General features: G+C 48.2%; 1 pseudogene; it reads right to left on the reverse strand.

The window, feature by feature from the left end:
- Positions 1-1,280: 1,280 nt before the first annotated feature.
- On the reverse strand, positions 1,281-13,670 carry LOC125438300 (annotated as a pseudogene).
- Positions 13,671-17,620: the final 3,950 nt, after the last annotated feature.

Genomic DNA, 17,620 nt, shown 5'->3' on the forward strand with positions numbered 1-17,620 from the left:
AAGGAAACAGTCACTGGCTCCGATTTGTGCGTGGCAAGGCCCCCCCCAACAAAGACCCATCCATTTGCTCGAAGCGAATGGGGTTCTTTAGTTCGACCAATCGGAGGCCCAGCGCTTCCACCAGGTCGGGGTGGATTAAGCAGCGTGAGCACCCAGAGTCAATGAGGGCATCTGAATGGGTGGTGGCCGGGGATCCCGGGACTGATAGTGTGACAGAGACCACTACCGGCTTGGTAGCGAGGGCACTCACCCGGGTTGTTGCGCCTGTTGGTGTGACCTGGGCATCGGCGCACCTCACTCCAGGTCATTGTCGTTTCCCGCTGGTTCGGGGTCTTGGGTCACCGAGGCCTCTGAGTCGCTCGAGTATGCGTCCAAAGCGGCCTGGGTAGAGGTGACCGACACTGTCATGGCACGCGGGCGTGAGGCGGGTTTCGTGGCTGGAGGTGGAATTTTCGAGCGGGGCCGGTTGTCGGTGGGCCCCGGTGTGGCTGGAGTGCAGCGCTCGGGGCATGACGCAGCAAAGTGGCCCTCCCCTCCGCAGTCGAGGCAGACGCCTAAGCGGCGACAGTTGGCCCGGCTGTTGTTGGAGGTTCCCGGCCAGGGATTCCTCTCTTCGGTGGGTTGGTGGGACGAGCGGCTCAATGACCATTGGGTGCGGGTCCATCGTAGCAATTCGGCCTCTCCTGCTCTGTTCTGCGGATCCACTCCATCAGAATTTCCGGATCCCCATTGATCAGGCTCCATTGCAGAATTTTGGGGTGGAGAGCGTCCTTGAATAGCAGTCACCAGTCGCTGACTGAACGGGATCCCTGCCGTAGGGTTAGGGTTAGGGCCTTCTCCTCGGTCAACGGGTCCTCGAATCTCCGTTGTAGGACCATCAGGAAGTGTTCCAGATTGTAGAGCTTCAAGGCGTCTCCCTCCACTAGGCCGACCAGCCAGTTCACCGCCTCCCCCCTCAGCTGGGTCCCTAGTTCAAAAACTCGTTCACGGTCCATCCAAAAGCCAGCCCCGTGGACCTCCATGTACGAACCCACCTGTATCATGAAAAAGGCGAGTTCGTCTGGGTTCCCATCGAAAGTCACCTTAAAGTTCCTATGGGGTCGCCGGCCGGCATTCGAATTGGGTGGGAGGGGCGGTGTTTGGTAAAGGGTCCGTCGGGGAAAAGGGGTGGAGACCATCAACAGGTCTCCGGCCACATAGCCCACCAGTGGGCTCATGACTGGCAAGGATCGTTTGTGGTTGCTTTCGGCCATTAGCGAGGCCACTTGTTGTTGCAGGGTCTAGAGGTCAGTCCGTAGTTGGTCTCGTTCTCTACTCAGTTCAGAGGAACGTAGCTGCAGTGCTGCGTAGGCCCGGCGCTGCTCATCCCTCTCGTGGTCCATTCCTCGCTCTGGGTCCCGGGACTCTGGGAGGAACATCGTCAGGCAGAATCGCTGCATCGTTCCCACTTCGTGGAGGGTGCCGACTCCCATCCATGACTCGTGTCGGGGGGAAGCTTCTCCTCTTTCGATGGAGGAGAGGTCTGCCAGAATGGAGCACTCTCCTCGCCCAGCCATGCTTCGACGATCTGGGTACGGTGGAGTGCGAGAAAAGAGTTCCAGCACAATGTAAGGCTGGACACACTCAGACAAAGTCAACTTTAAAACAAAGGAATGAACTTTATTGAATTGTGTTGCCCTAAGATACAGGGTGCTGGAAATGAGGGTTCTTGCCCTCAGTTCCAGTATATATACAGGTGGGAGTGGGCGGTCCTTCCCAGAGGTGGGAACAGGGATAACTGGGGAAACAGAAACTTACTGGGAGACGGAGGCTACTGGCAGGGTCGCGACCCTGACAACCTCAGCCTTGGAGAGCTGCTTTTATAAGCACTAAGGTCAGGGGCAGGGCTTGAGGAGGCATTGCCCTGCCCCCCAAAAACCCACCCCATAAAAAATCTATACCTATGTCACTGGCCCCATGCCCTATGCCAGTGTGGTAAAGTAGTTCAGATCCCCACTCTGACATGGAAGCTTGGGCCAGTCACACTCTTAGCCTAGCCTACCTCGCAGGGTTGTTGTGAGGATCCAATGGAGGAAAAGGAGAATGACATAAGCTGCTTTTAGACCCCATTGTGGAGAAGAAATGAAGAAAAAAAATATTTGAATTCTTCTAGAACTCTCCCAGGGGACAGACAACTGGAATCAGTAATTAGCCCATGCTTGGAACCTCACCCTCCTCATCCCGTTTCCTAAAAGGCAGGTGTTGCTGGCTCCAGATCGGAAATTCCAAGTGCTTGAAACAGAACTTCGGCTTTACAAGATCGAGTCACAGTCCTGCCACATGGAAAAAGCGGGTCTTGTTGTGTAGCTTCTGAGTAAGTCTCTCTAATTAATGGCACATGTATTAATGATGAGAGCTGAATTTTAATTGACCGTTTTTAATCATTCCCCAGCACCGCTTCCTTGCAAGGACAGCCTGTTATCAAACAAGAGATCACCCACAAAGTGGGAAGAATGGGCAATGAAACAACACACACACACACCCGGCCACAAGCTCCTCTATTTGATTGGGACTCACAGAAGATAGATTGTTCTTTGAGTGGGAAAAAGCACATTTTCCCAAGAAGTCACAAATACAATTATTGCAGAAATCCTTCACGCTTAAAGGTGACTTTTATAGATGTTGCCCGATTATTTATTCATGCATCAGCAGGGCACATCTCAATGGCCAACCACATTCTCATCAATTAAACATGCACGTTGTTTCGATTTGGCTTCCTTCCAGGAATGGATCCCAAGAACAGGAATGGAAGTCGCTGTCCACGCCTTTTGCATCCTTCTCCTGGGCTGCTGCAATCTCTGTGTGTTTCCATCAAGCTGCAGCTGACTAAAGGAGACCCACTTGGGATTTTCAAGGCAGGTGACGTTCGGAGCTGGTTTGCCGTTCTGTGTAGCAACTGGGGATGCCAGCCTCCAGGTGGGACCGAGAATCATAGAGTTGGAAGAGACCACAAGGGCTATCAAGTCCAACCCACTGCCATGCAGGAACACACAATCAAAGCGCTCCAGATATATGTTTACATGGCACAATCAGAACATCTTGGGATAGATAGGACCTTTAAGCGTCAATGCAAGAGAGGCACTGTTCCCGGAAGGGGGATTCCTTTCCTTGCCAAATGTTTGTCACCCAGGTCACACGGTTAGCTGCCTTGTAACATGCATATTTTCCTCTTCTCTAGTATTTAACACAATACCTACATACCCAGGACAGAATTATACTGGGCAATACTTATTCATTTAGGAATAATCATATTTCTTTGCTAAAAAAAACCCCAGTATTTCTAGTACCTGGTTTCATAAATATCTTTATAGCATCAAACACATCCCCAGGATTTGTATTTTACCAACAGATGATATGTAAGGCTGTAACAAAGACCTGTTCTCAGACACAATCACTTGGGTTTCAGAATTTATTGCCCCAGGACAGGGTCCCATGTCTTTGATATCCTGGCCTTTGAAGTCAAATGTCTTTATCTCATTCCTGAGGAACAAGAAGTTCCTGTGGGATTTGCATTTTACTGTCGGACTGTGATAAACCTTGTTTGTTATCTCTGTTTACAAAATTCAGCAAGCAACCAGGTGGCTTGCAGGAAGCAAAATTGGTTCCCTTGTGAACAAGAAGAAGAGTTTGCATTTATATCCCCCCTTTCTCTCCTGTAAGGAGACTCAAAGGGGCTTGCAATCTCCTTTCCCTTCCCCCCTCACAACAAACACCCTGTGAGGTGGGTGGGGCTGAGAGAGCTCCGAAGAACCGTGACTAGCCCAAGGTCGTCCAGCTGGCATGTGTTGGAGTGCACAAGCTAATCTGGTTCCCCAGATAAGCCCCCACAGCTCAAGTGGCAGAGTGGGGAATCATATCCTGTTCTCCAGATTAGAGTGCACCTGCTCTTAACACTACAGCATGCTGAAAGAAGGAAAGCTCTTTGATTCAATACATTTTTAACAATATAGAGCTAAGGTTTTGTAAAGAAAGACTCTGCGGATACTACTGTCAATAAGGCTACTATGAAATGGATTCTACTAATGGTCACTCTATAAGTATATTATCTAATGATTAAGATGATCTTGACCAAATTTTATTTTTTCTGCCCTGACATAACAGTATGGGGGGGAAAAGTATAATTTTACAGCATCTCAGTGCCCTACCCGCAGGCTGCCAACCCTACAGAGATTTCTGGTAAAGGATCCCAATCTGGGGAGGGGGGTGATCCCAGGGGATGAAACGGTGGGTGGAGAGGGTTCAGCATTTTCAGTGATGCTCTTGGTTCCTTTTGGCTGCAGACAGGCAGACAGGCAAGTCTTTGGCTCCGGCAAACTGCAAGGCGGAGAAATCCTTCTCTTTCTCTTTCTGTCTTGAAGCAGCCGCAGGCTCTCTCTTGTTTTTCCCAGCAATGCAGAATCAGGGAGAAACTAGGTCACCGTTCTAATGCAGCAATTGGAAGCAAAAGCCCTTGTCCCTGTGTGACCCTCTGCTTCAAAGGCTGTCAGCAAAGGCCAGACTGACACCATTCCGGGCTCCTGCTTTCTCATGGCTAAAAAAGCAGGTAAATGGGACAATCCGGCTGGTTTCTGTTAGTTAAGGTTTCTGTCCCAGTCACTTTGCCGGTGATGTCATTTTGCAGTTCTGACTAGAACACGTCATATGATGAACAGAAGTGAAATTTAGCTCTGTTGTCATGCTAGCCTGTTAACCCACTTTAGCCATAGAGTTTTCGGTGAATGCTAGAGTGTTGCCTGACGTCATGGGTTGTTCAGGAAGTGACATCACTGCATTGACACAATGCCACTCATCGCCCCCCGTTTCTCCCAGCATTTTCCACCATTGGGGTGCCAGATCTCCCCAGCTGGAAAAAAATAAGGGAAGAATGCAGGCCAACCAGGATAGCCAGCAACACAATTCTAGGGTATATATATCCTCAGGGGTATGTTCCAGAATGTTTGGGGGTATGCAGAAACCCCCCACCCCCCATGGGTTTGCTAATATGAGGGGGACAGTTTCAGGGAAATTCTCAGTTAAATCTGTTAAAATATCATAGGTCAATTGGATCTGTTCAAGTCACAACCTAATGTTTGTGCATAATGCTTAGGACTAGTTTGATATGTTTCCTCATAACTTCCATGTAACACATTTGGGTTTCACAGGTACTTACTATTTCAGCCAAATTCGATTTTTGCAGTCAAGACCTAAAACTGTTAACATATCCTGGATCTGTTCAGGTCTCCACCTAGTGTTTGTGTATGATCCATAGGAGAAGATTGACTCATGAGGAAACTGGCATCTAGCACATTTGGGGTTTCACATGTACTTACTATTTAAGCCTGATTCGAGTTTTGCAATGAAGAGCTAAAACTGTTAACATTTTTAGGGCACAGTTATGTGTTCAAGTCTCCACCTCGTGTTTGTCTATGATGGGTATGAGTAGTTTGACACATGTGGAAACTTGCATCTAACACATTTGGGTTTTCACTGGTACCGACTATTTCAGCCAAATTTGAACAGGTGCAATTGACCTATGATATGTTAACCGCTCTTGACTGCAAAATGCAAATTTGGCTGCTATTGTAAGTATCTGTTAAAACCCAGATGTGTTACATACAAGTTTCCTCAGGAGCAAAACTACTCCTACGCATCATGGACAAACACGAGGTGGAGTCTTTTTGGACTCTTTGGCCCCTGATGCTCTCCAGCATTGTTTAGACGCTGTTGCTGGTTGGTTGAGTGCGAGTCGGCTGAAGTTAAATCCTACAAAGACGGAGGTCCTGTGGCTGGGTCGGGGAGAGTGTCCGGAGTCCTTTGGCCTGCCTATGCTGCATGGTGAGGCGCTTCAGCTTGTCTCATCGGCCAAAAGCCTAGGGGTGATCTTGGATCCGGCTTTGTCGCTGAAGGCCCAGGTCACCCGGGTGGCCCAGACGGCTTTCTACCATCTGCGGCAAGCACGGCAACTGGCCCCGTACCTCTCCCGTTCTGATCTAGCAACGGTGATCCATGCAACGGTCACCTCCAGGTTAGACTACTGTGACTCGCTCTACGTGGACTTGCCTTTGGCCATGATCCGGAAATTAAAACTCATTCAGAATGCAGCAGCCAGGCTGCTTACTGGCAGTTCGAGCAGGGATCGAATCACACCGATCCTATACCATCTGCACTGGCTGCCGATTGAGTTCTGGATTATGTTTAAAGTGTTGGTTTTGACCTTCAAAGCCGTTCGCGGTCTCGGACCTGCATACCTGAGGGACCGCCTCTCCCCATATTGCCCCGGTAGGCCCCTCCGCTCCTCGGAGGAGGACCTACTCGTGATCCCTGGCCCCAAAATGATCAGGCTGGCCTTGACGAGGGGCAGGGCCTTTTCAGCCCTGGCCCCTACCTGGTGGAACAGGCTCCCTAGGGAGATCAGGGCCCTGCGGGACTTACAGAGTTTCCGCAGGGCCTGCAAGATGGACCTGTTCTGCCAGGCGTTTGGCCAGCCTGGTTTAAAATACATCTACCATGTCATCTGGCCTCCTGTGGGCACAAGGGGGGGGGAGGGGGTAGCCAGTCACCATCCACATTTTTAAAATGGGTTCTGTTTTTATGTAATTAATATTAAAATTATGTTTTCATGTATGTTTTAACCTCGCTGTGAACTGCCCTGAACCCTGAGGGGGAGGGCGGTATATAAAATTAATAATAAATAAATAAATCTGTCTACAAACCAAGATGGCAAATTGTCCCTATCATTGAGCCCCACTAGATATTAATGGAAAACAACTTAAACAATTTATCTGGATAGATGGGGATTGAAAAATAGAGGGATGCTGGGGGGAGGGGGGGAGGCTAAGATCATAACTGTTTCTGCCTCGGCCATATTTCTGGTGGATCTTACAGGCCATGCAGAATTGCATTAAATCCCTCAGGGCCCTGGTCTCATGGGATAGAGCATTCCACCAGGCTGGGGCTAGTGGTTAAGAGCAGTGGCTTGGTTGAGTCCAGCTGTATTTCTCTCAGGCCAGGGACCACAAGCAGATTTTCAGTGGATGATCACAGTGTCTGTTGAGGGACACGATGAGAGGGGCGGTCCCAAAGCTACGTTGGTCCCAGATCGCTCAGGGCTTTGCACATCAGTACTGAGACCTTGAACTTGATCTGGTACTTCACCTGGAGCCGGTGCGGCAGGCTGTTGTATATGCATCTGCCCAGAGGCTCCTGTGATGCGCCTTGCTGCTGCTGCTGCTGCTGCTGCTGCTGCTGCTGCTGCTGCTGCTGCACTCACTACCAGCTGGAGTTTCTGGATCAAGCCCACAGTTAGCTCTGTGTGGAGCAACGTGCAATAATGCAACCTTGAGGTGACCCTTGCATGAATCACTGTGGCCAAGTCAGCTTGGGACAGGTCGGGGGCAGGGTGAATGGAGATGTTAAAAAATAATGGTGAGAGAATTGGCCCTTGCGGGACGCCACACTCTTATGTACCTTCTCAAAGTAACAAAAAGTTGTGAGCTAATATCTGCGGGTCCAAACTTGTGAGTCCAAGGCATTTGTAGAACTGAGCTTTTAATTTAGAAAAAAAGATTCAACAAAAAACAAGCTTAGTTAACATTACAGGCAACAGTTAAGCATTTCTCCTGTTTAAAGTACATTCTCATTCTGGACAAGAATACTGAAATGTGCAGTTAAACACTACCAAGACAGTAAGGGTCCATAATAAAGTTATTCCTATGTCACTGGGCTTTTATTTTAGGAACTGTTTACTAGCTGTACTCTAGTCAAGAACTATGGACCACATACCCACTCAATATGATCCAATTCTCAAATTGTAATCACATCAAGGAAGCTTATTAAAGAAACATTATTTTTCTTAGAAGTCTAAGCCATATTTTTTCCTATACATTAAGCTTCTGCATACAGGGCATCATGTCAAATCTTTGGAACAAGATCAACTATAATCCCTATTATCAATTTCAACAGTGAAAACTATGAGTGCAATCAGAATTTCTTTCAAAGTAAGCAAACTTTCATATGATAGTTACAATTGCTTCCTAATTAATCTCAGCCTATTCCTGAACACTGACATTGGTCATAAATTCTCTAACACATTTATTCTTTAAAAAATTGTCAAGAAACCTGAATCAAGCTTATATACATGGTGAGTTCTTCTAAGTTAGCATCCTCTAACAGCTTCTTCACAGTTTCTTTCGGTTCTTTATCTGTAGGTCACCTTTCCCCCCAACTTTTTAATGAAAGGCTCATCATCTGAACTATTCTCAGATTCACTTTCTTTTTTGGAGCTATTCTGACTCTTCTTGGCTGTCTGTTTTTTTGACATTAGTGTTTGTGCCCTTTTTGGTTTTTGGAGTTGTCTTCTGCTTAGGTTTTTCTTTTGGGGTTGATTTTCTAGGCTGCACCCCTTCATTATCTTTACCTTCTTCGGATGATTCGTCTTTTTCCTTCTTTTCATCTTCCTCGCTACTAGATTCATCTGACAGGATCTCATTTGGTGCCTTTGGCTCTTCTTGCTGTCCCAGAACTACAGCATTCTTTTTTACCTCCTTTACTGGATGTTTTCTTGGATTTTGGCAAAATGGCTTTTGGATGCACCAGGAAATTTAAGATTCTGGCTATGAGTTCACTATTAACTCCTGATCTTTCCAAATCAAGAACTTCACATAGACTTTTCAGCATTGCATTTCTGTATTTTTTAACATTTCTTCCTTTTTCTTGTATTAATCACTTCCTTTTTCAAATGGGTACTCACTGAATTATCCCATGTTCTTACTCAGTGAAGCAACTGTGTGCCTGGTCTATTATAAAGAAGTTTGTGCAGATTTCGAAGTTCATCTGTTTTTTCTTACTTAAGAAATACTGCATCCTTTTGATTGCACAGAGCTGTTGCCCCTTCCCTAATGCTATCGTAAAAGGCTCCTTTTGTAATGAGGACACTTTCATGGTAAATCTTTCTACCTTCTCCTTTTCTCTTTTTCCTTCAACAATGAGGCTCTTTTCTTTCTCCTTTTCCTCTCCTTCTTTCTCTTCCCCATCACTATTTTCAGTTTTAGGTTCTTTCTCTTCTATTTGCTCAGCAGACTGCACGTCATCTTTCTTGGAAACAGAAGTCAAGGCTGGTTCAACGGCTAGTTGGAGAAGGTAAGATGGCAATAAGATGGCAAACAAAAGCCACCCGGTGGGGCAGGAAGGGGCCGGCAGCAACTGACAGGGAGGTTGGCCGGGTGCGAGTTCAGAGTTACTCTTCGCCTTGAGAAAATCAGCAAGTATTTCGTCCATCCTGAATAGTGCTGCCATCAGCATCTCTAAATGACCCGGAGTTCTAGTATTTTGGGAGAGGGAGACAAAGTTCTTTGTCATCTCTTTCCCCCCACAAGTATAATTTAATATAGACCTCTATCACGCCCTCTCTTAGTCGTCTCTTTTCCAAACCTAAAAATCCCAGACTCTCCAGCATTTCTTCGTAGGAAAGGTGCTGACTCATTTCCAGTTCTCAGAAAAGTCATCTTCACCCCAACAGATGGTTACCCCATAGAGTTTGCTGGATTACTCTGATGAAGGACAAATGGAGCCTGAGTTCTTACAACTGTAGTGTGAATTGAGATAAAGTAGGGTTGTCAGATCCCACCAGCCACCAGTGGGGGGCGGGGGAATAGGGTTGCCAGTCCCAGGTTGGGAAATTCCTGGAGGTTTGGGGATGGCGCCAGGGGAGGACAAGGCCTCAGGAAAGAACAAAGCACCCATTTTCTCCAGTGAAGCTGAGCTCTGTAGACTGGAGATAAGCTGTATTTCTGGAAGATCTCCAGGCCCCACCTGGAGGCTGGCATCCCCAGGATAAAATCAGTAGCAGATGCCCCTTGGGAACTTCCACCCCACTTCAGATGAACAGGCCTATCTTGTTGTTGTTGTTGTTGTTGTTGTTGTTGTTGTTGTTGTTGTTGTTGTTGTTGTTGTGTTGCTGTTGCTACTGTCTGTCTGTCTGTCTGTCTGTCTGTCTGTCTGTCTGTCTGACTGACTGACTGACTGACTGACTGACTGACTTAATATACCGCTTTACCCCCGAAGGGCTCTGAGTGGTGTACAACAGAACCAACAAAAACAAACAATATAGCATAAAACAACAACATAGTCAAATAATATATTAAATAATACATTAAAATCCATTTAACAAACAGTAGTAACAGCATAGCCCGCCCATATTTATTGATTGGTGGTGTCCGATCCTAATACTCCTAGGAGGGGACCAGCAAATCGCCGCAGCCCGATGGTACATGGGGGCATCAAGGGGGGTGGACTATCCGTGACCAGCCTCCCCAAAAGCCCAGTGGAACAATTCAGTTTTGCAGGCCCTGTGGGAGTCCCCAGTGTCCCGCAGAGCCCCAACAGCTGGAGAAAGAGCCTTCCACCCAGTGGGGGCAGGGCCATAAAAGCTCTGGCCTGGACAGAGGCTGGCTGCATCATAAAGTAAAACTGTAAAGTAAAACTTTGAACTCTGCATTATTCTTTTTATTTTCCTAACATCCACTCCAAACAAAACTATAGTGTACATTTTATTCTGAACTGCATATTATGAATGGCTGGCACACTTAGCTATAAACGATGCACTTATAACCAGTAGCTAGTAATTCAACAAAGAAAACTTTTACATTTTGTACACATATCAGTATAATAAAATGTTTACAAAAGAGGGGCTTTTGTTTATTCTGAGGGAGACTGAAATCCACTATAATAAAATAGTGCATTTGTAGTTGACATTTTATTCTCAAGAGATGAGACCACAATGCCTCCAGGTTGCCGAGCCTTCTGCCATTCCTTGCTGCCACGCAAGCACTTGCCTGTGTTTGTGGCCCCGTGGGCATAAGCCCACCGTTCTGCCTTGAGAAAACCAAACACTTACTACTTCCTTCACATGAGTGGTGTCCAAAGATTTCTGTTCCATGGAACAAACCTGTGGAAAGACCACTAGGTGGCAGCAACACCCTGAATCTAATGAAATGTCAGCATGAGGGAGGATCAGGCAATGCAGCGTTGAAGCAATACAATCATATACCTCTTGAAACAAATAGAATATTGCTGGAGCTGACCGAGATATTGTCAGCCGCAAAATGAAAATAAAACAAATTTTTATTTTATGGTTAAAGGTTTGTGTCTTTTATTTAGTTAGGAAAATCTCTGTTAAGCAGATTCTTGTAGTTTAAAATTCATGTAAGTTTCTTAAAGGCACTCAGTAGACTGCAGGTTGGGCGGTTCCCTCCTTTGCATGCTTCTGGAAGCGGTCTCCTTCGTCCCAGCATTGACCCTGAACCTGCAACACAAAGGACTAATGAACGCATGCAAAAGGTGCTGGATTCTCTGATTGGATTATACTACCCACACCCCAAAGATCGGAACACCTGCTGTCTTTTTCCTTTGTCTGCCCGGGACTCCTCCTCAATGAACTGCCCTGGCAGGACCCCTAGGCAATGGGGGTGCATCCGCCACTGTCACCCTCAACAGTTTTCATCTAGATCTCAGAGGAAGGACTTTTCCCACTTCTGGTTTCCCGCCTTTGCAAACTCTCGCTTGGAGCGAAGTCTCACGGGAGTTCACCAGGATTCAATCATCGTTTCCTGAGTGTCTTGTTTTGTCCTTTTAATCACTGTCCTTTGTTTCCCAAATGCTTGCATTGTCTCCCCAGTACCTCCCCATTCGTTGCACTCCCAAAATGTTATAAAAACCCTGTATGTTCCCTTGCTCAGCGCAGTTGCGTTAGCGAGAGTCTGTATTACAGATTCCTTGATCTTATAGTAAAGCCTTTTTCATTGATAGAAAAACTTCCGTTAGTCCAGCCAGTTTACTTCTTTTTCGTTTTTGTTGCCAAGTTTTGCAGGAAACAATATCATGTAGAAAAAGGGGGGGGGGAATAGGGTTGTCAACTCCTAGGTGGGGCCTGGAGATATCCTGGAATTATAGTTGATCTCCAGAATACAAAGATCAACTCCCCACCCCCAAAGGAAGTGATTGCCTTGGGGGCTAGAAACTACCAGTGGAGACCCACAAGAGACTTGCAGAGATAGGTGGACAGCAGTTCCCCCTTTTGCCATCCCAGATTTCCCTCCCACTCTTAACAACACACCAAGGCTCTCTTTCTCTCTGAGCCCGGCACACTCATACCTGCTCTCCCTTTGCCACAACAACAGCATGCTGAGCCTTGTGCGCTCCATGTGTGTCTCCCTGTTCGCAGTCTGGGAAAGCGTGCCAACCCTCCGTGGTTAAGAGCAGGCATCTGAAGGAACCGGGTTTGATTCCCTGCTCTGCCACCTGAGCTGTGTGTCAGACTCTCGAACGTGGAAATAACAGAGACCGTAGGAAAGTCCTAAAGCAGTTTATTTCTAACAACGCGTAGAGAAACTATAGAAAGCTGGATCTAAGCTAGAAAGCTTTGATCCAGGAACTATACCCTTTCCCCCCACACCAACTGTCCCTTACAGTTTCTACAACATTTGCACTACAGAGCTTCAAAGAACCTGGGAACCATTTGCACCTTCTTGCAGATGAGCTGGCGCCAGGAGGTTGCCAGGAAGGGAAGAGGGAAACAGGAAAGCATTTACAGGAAAACATTTGCAATTCTTACACAGCAAGACATCTAAGCACTGACAGGCAGGGTCCTGACACTGTGGAGGCTTATCTGGGGAATTCAGATTAGCCTGTGCACTCCCACACACGCCAGCTGGGTGACCTTGGGCTAGTCACAGCTTCTCGGAGCTCTCTCAGCCCCACCCACCTCACAGGGTGTTTGTTGTGAGGGCGGAAGGGCAAGGAGTTTGTAAGCCCCTTTGAGTCTCCTACAGGAGAGAAAGGGGGGATATAAATCCAACTCTTCTTCTTCCCAGTCTCCTCATTTAAAAAATGGCTGCTTTTTCTGCAGAAACATCTGTTTGGGGTGCAGGTGTCCCGTCTGTGATTTAAGTATCTGCACATGTGGGAACTGGATATCTAGATGGCATTATACCTCTTTCCAAAGTCCGCTCTCCCCAGGCTCCATCCCCAAACCTCCAGGAATGTGGAGGTCCCCATCTTCAAAGTAGCTAGAAAGGGGAGGAGGGGAGGCAGAATCCCAATCACAGGAATGCTGCATTGCTCCACTAAGGATTAGAGGCCTGGAAGGTGAAACAGGATGGAGGGAATTTGGAAATGGAAGAGGCATGGCGCTTGGACTTCCCACCCCTGTTGCTTTAATAGGCATCCCTGTAAGCCTGCACCCTTCTTGGACACACACCTTAATGTGGTGAAGCGGTCTGTGTGTGTCAGCAAAGCTGCAAGCCATACTGTGGGGTTCTAGACTGTGCCGAGAGGCCCGGCCCCTGAAGGCAGAATCGCTCACAGTGGATTGGCCACAATTGAGCCAGCAGACTAAGATGGCTCTACCCCGCTCAGGGATCAAAGGCCCAATCAGCAGAAGAGAGCAGGCATGCTGGCAGGGGCTGATGGGAATTGTAGTCCAGGTGGGGGCGGGTCCAAGGCTGTGGGGATTTAAGATCTATCCCTTGCCAGGCGGCCTCAGAAATCGTCTATCTCTTGTTATGCCTTGATCACCAATAAAGTCTATAGTCTTAAATCTACAGATTGCTTTATTCTGAGACTGAGGTCTTACACTTAGACCGGTCAGGGCCCATCGGGGTTCACCCATTGCCTGATGCACCCCTCCCTAATCACCCAATTGGGCTTGAAGCAGATACCCTTGCGCCGCCCCATAGAGTTCGAGCAGATGGATGGGAAAGTGCTGGGGGGGGGGGGCGCAACCGTCAAGATGGAGCCAGTACTGATTCAGTGCGGGGAACATTGGGAGAGGTGCTCTTTTGTAATTGTGCCCATCGCCAAGTACACAGTGGCGTTGGGGTTGCAGTGGTTACAGGACCATGATCCATTGATTGACTGGGGGACAGGGTCCATTCTGCGAGCCCCCCTGTGGGACTCATCTAGCAGGGGCACCACCGGAGGAACCCAGCCCCCCCCGCAGAGAATTGGCTGGGGCAGTGGAAGCAGCAGCGCTTATACCCCCAGAGTACCAGGACTTGTCTAGGATCTTCGAGGAGGGTGAGTGTGATTGGCTATCCCCGCATCGGAGCATGGACTGTAGAACTGAGCTGCGACCAGGGGCCCAACTGCCCAAGAGCCGACTCTACCTGATGAGTCCCGCAGAGTTGGAGGTCCTGCGGGAGTTCCTCAATAAAAACCTCCGTAGAGGTTTTATCCAGTGTTGCACCAGCGAGTTTGTGGCCCCGGTACTGGGCCGAGTTATTTTCCCATTCTGAGTTTACGTTACATTTCTTTCCTGGCAAAACTAACGTCTTGGCGGACGTGTTGTCGTGCCTCCCCCACCCAGAAGCTGAGGCAGAGGCCCCCCACCATTCCGTCTTCTCCCCCTCTGTTTAGTCTGGCGGTATCCACTCAAAGCCAGTCCCACGCTTCGGTGGCCCCTCCTTCTGTACCAGTGGGCCTGGAAGAGGCGTTGAAGGAGGGCGGGAAGCAGCTGATTCCCCCAGAGGAAAACTGCAATAGCGAGGGGCTGGAGCTGAGGGAAGGTGTTTGGTGGAAGGGAGGTAAGCTGTATGTCCCGCCACAGGCCAGGAAGGTGGCCCTTCAGCTGTGCCATGACGCCAAGTCATCGGGGCACTTTGGGTTTGTAAATTCCCTACACCTAGCACGCAGAAAATTCTGGTGGCGCTCGCTGCAGAGCGATGTGGAAGCCTACGTTAAGGGTTGCCCAGTGTGCACGGGGACCAAGCGGACTTAGGGGAAGCCTCAGGGCCTCCTCCAGCCGCTCCCCACCCCGAAGAGCTCTGGCAGGTGATCTCTATGGACTTTATTACAGACTTGCCTATGAGCCGGGGGGAAATGATGATCTGGGTGGTGGTAGACCTGTTCTCTAAACAGGCCCATTTCGTCCTGTGCTCCTCCCTGCCCACCGCCAGCCGTTTAGACCAGCTGTTCATACAGCACATCTATCGCCTGCATTCCACTCCGGAGAAGGTGATATCGGACAGGGGTGGACAGTTTATCTCTAGGTTCTGGTGTCACTTCCTAAAGCTATTAGGCACGGAGCAAGCCCTTTCCTCAGTGTTTCACGCACCCACAGACGGCCAGACCGAACTAACCAGATGCTAGAACAGTATTTACGGTGTTATATTAACTACCACCAGGATGATTGGGTCGACTTGCTCCTATTCGCAGAGTACGCGTCCAATAATGCAGTGCACAGCGGCCCCAGGAAAAACCCCTTCAAGGTGGTGACAGGCAAGCAGCTTAAACCCTTTATGTTTTTGTCCGATATGTCAGGAGCGCCAGTACAGCTTCAAGGGTGGGTGCAGTCTATCCGGGAGGCCTGGGGACCCATGCAAAAGTTGCTGGACAAAGCAAACCGTGACTATAAGGTGCAGGCTGATAAGAAATGGCGCCCCCTCGCCCTGGCAGTAGGGGATTGGGTGTACCTCTCAACGAAGAACCTCCGGGGGCTTCAGGCTTGCCGGAAATTGGGACAGAAGTTTTTGGGCCCATTCCAGGTAATTAAGGTGATCAGTAACAGCCAAATTGGATTTGCCAAAAAGGTTTCGGGGGTGCACCTGGTGTTTCAGAGTAGCCTACAGAAGGCAGTGGCTCCCTCGGACCAATGGCACCCACAGGAAGAGGTTCCACCGCCAGAACCTGGAGGTGCGCAGCATCTTGGACTCTCGGATTTACCAGAAGAGGCTGCAGTATTTGGTGGCCTGGATACATTTCCTGGAGGGGATGAATTGAGTGGGTGGACGCCAAACATGTCAGCACACCGCGCTTGGTACAGGCATTGCATAGAGCATACCCAGATCACCCATGGCCATGAGGGGGGCCTTTGGGGAGGCAGAATGTCAGGATGGTCCCTGACCGGTGTTGGGAGGAGGGGGACCCACCCTCCATTCAGAGAGCCATCGGCCGTGGGCTAGGTGCCAACTTGTCTGTTCCCCCCCTCCCTTCCTTAGCATCAGACTGATAACCAGGAAGGGCCACGGCCCTCCTAGGTGTGATGGTTCCTGCCTTTTGTGTTACCGTTTTGTAACTGAATGACGGTATCGTTTCCTTTGTCTCTCTGTTGCAGCTGCGGCACCTTGGCCAGGTGGGGGCGGGTCCAAGGCTGTGGGGATTTAAGATCTATCCCTTGCCATGTGGCCTCAGAAATCACCTATCTCTCGTTATGCCTTGATCACCAATAAAGTCTATAGTCTTAAATCTACAGATTGTTTTATTCTGGGACTGAGGTCTTATGCCAGTGGGGATGGGGGAGGAGGGATCCTTAAAGGCCAGCTGATGGTTCCATGGAAGTAGGCAGAGGATTGTTTGTAGGCAACAGCTGGGCCACTGCCACTAGTGCTGTGCAGGAGAAAGTGATGGTAAAGTCACTCCTGATAATCACTCACTTTGAAACTCCTACCAGGAGACAAAATGAAAAAAGTTTTAGCACTGGAAGTTGGAACCCTCAGATGACACTGCCACAAATTTAATTGGGAAAGAGCTGAGGACAATCGTGACTAGTGATGCAACTGGACTAAACAGTATATTGTTGTGGATAACTGAAGTCAGCAGAGTAAGGTCTTGCAATCTTTATTGTTGTTTAGGTACAGTCTCTCCTCTTGGGGCTGTTCCTGCTACTGACGTTGCACAGCAAATGAAGTTCACAGCAAATGAAGTGTTACTATCTTGGCCTCCCCCCTCCCCTCAGCATCCCTCTATTTTTCAATCCCCATCTATCCAGATAAATTGTTTAATTTGTCTTCCATTAAAATCTAGTGGGGTTCAATGATAGGGACAATTTGCCACCTTGGTTTGTAGACAGATATACAGTTTTAATAGTTTAAACTATTTTTAGACGTGATCATTGTATTGATCTAATGTTGGAAACCACTCTGAGCCTGAAAGGGGAAGGGCAGTCTAGACATTTAATAAAATTAATTAAATAAATAAGACATAAAATGACCTGAAAATAGTTAAAAATTATCCTGAGCTCCACGGGGATAGGGCAGGATAAAAATCCAATAAATAAATAAACTGTCGAAGACTTTCATGGCCGGAATCACTGGAGTGTTATGGGGTTTCTGGGATGTATGGCTGTGTTCCAACAGCATTTTCTCCTGATCCTCTAAAGATGCCAGCCACAGATGCAGGCAAAAAATCAGGAGAAAATACAATTGGAGCACAGCCATACAGCCCAGAAATCCCACAACATTCCAAATAAATAAACTCTTAAACCAACAAAACAGCATAAACATTTAAGTAGCATAAAATGTCAGGGGGGAAACTGTCTAGAAGCATACTGTGGTTTTTTTAAAAAAAAAAAGATTAAGTCCTTCATTAACAGCATGAGTATTTTGGCTGAGTGCCTAAAGCAGAGTAAGGTAATGTCAGGCAATCCTTAAGGGAAGAAGAATAGAGGAGGAGGAGGAGTTTGGATTTATATACACACCCCTTTCTCTCCTGTAAGGAGACTCACAAGGGCTTTCTCCTTTCCCTCCCCACTTCCACAACAAACTCTGTGAGGTGGGTGGGGCTGAGAGAGCTCTGAAGACCTGTGACTAGCCCAAGGTCACCCAGCTGG

The sequence above is a fragment of the Sphaerodactylus townsendi genome, linkage group LG01 (genome assembly GCF_021028975.2).
Source record: "Sphaerodactylus townsendi isolate TG3544 linkage group LG01, MPM_Stown_v2.3, whole genome shotgun sequence".
NCBI lineage: Eukaryota > Metazoa > Chordata > Lepidosauria > Squamata > Sphaerodactylidae > Sphaerodactylus > Sphaerodactylus townsendi.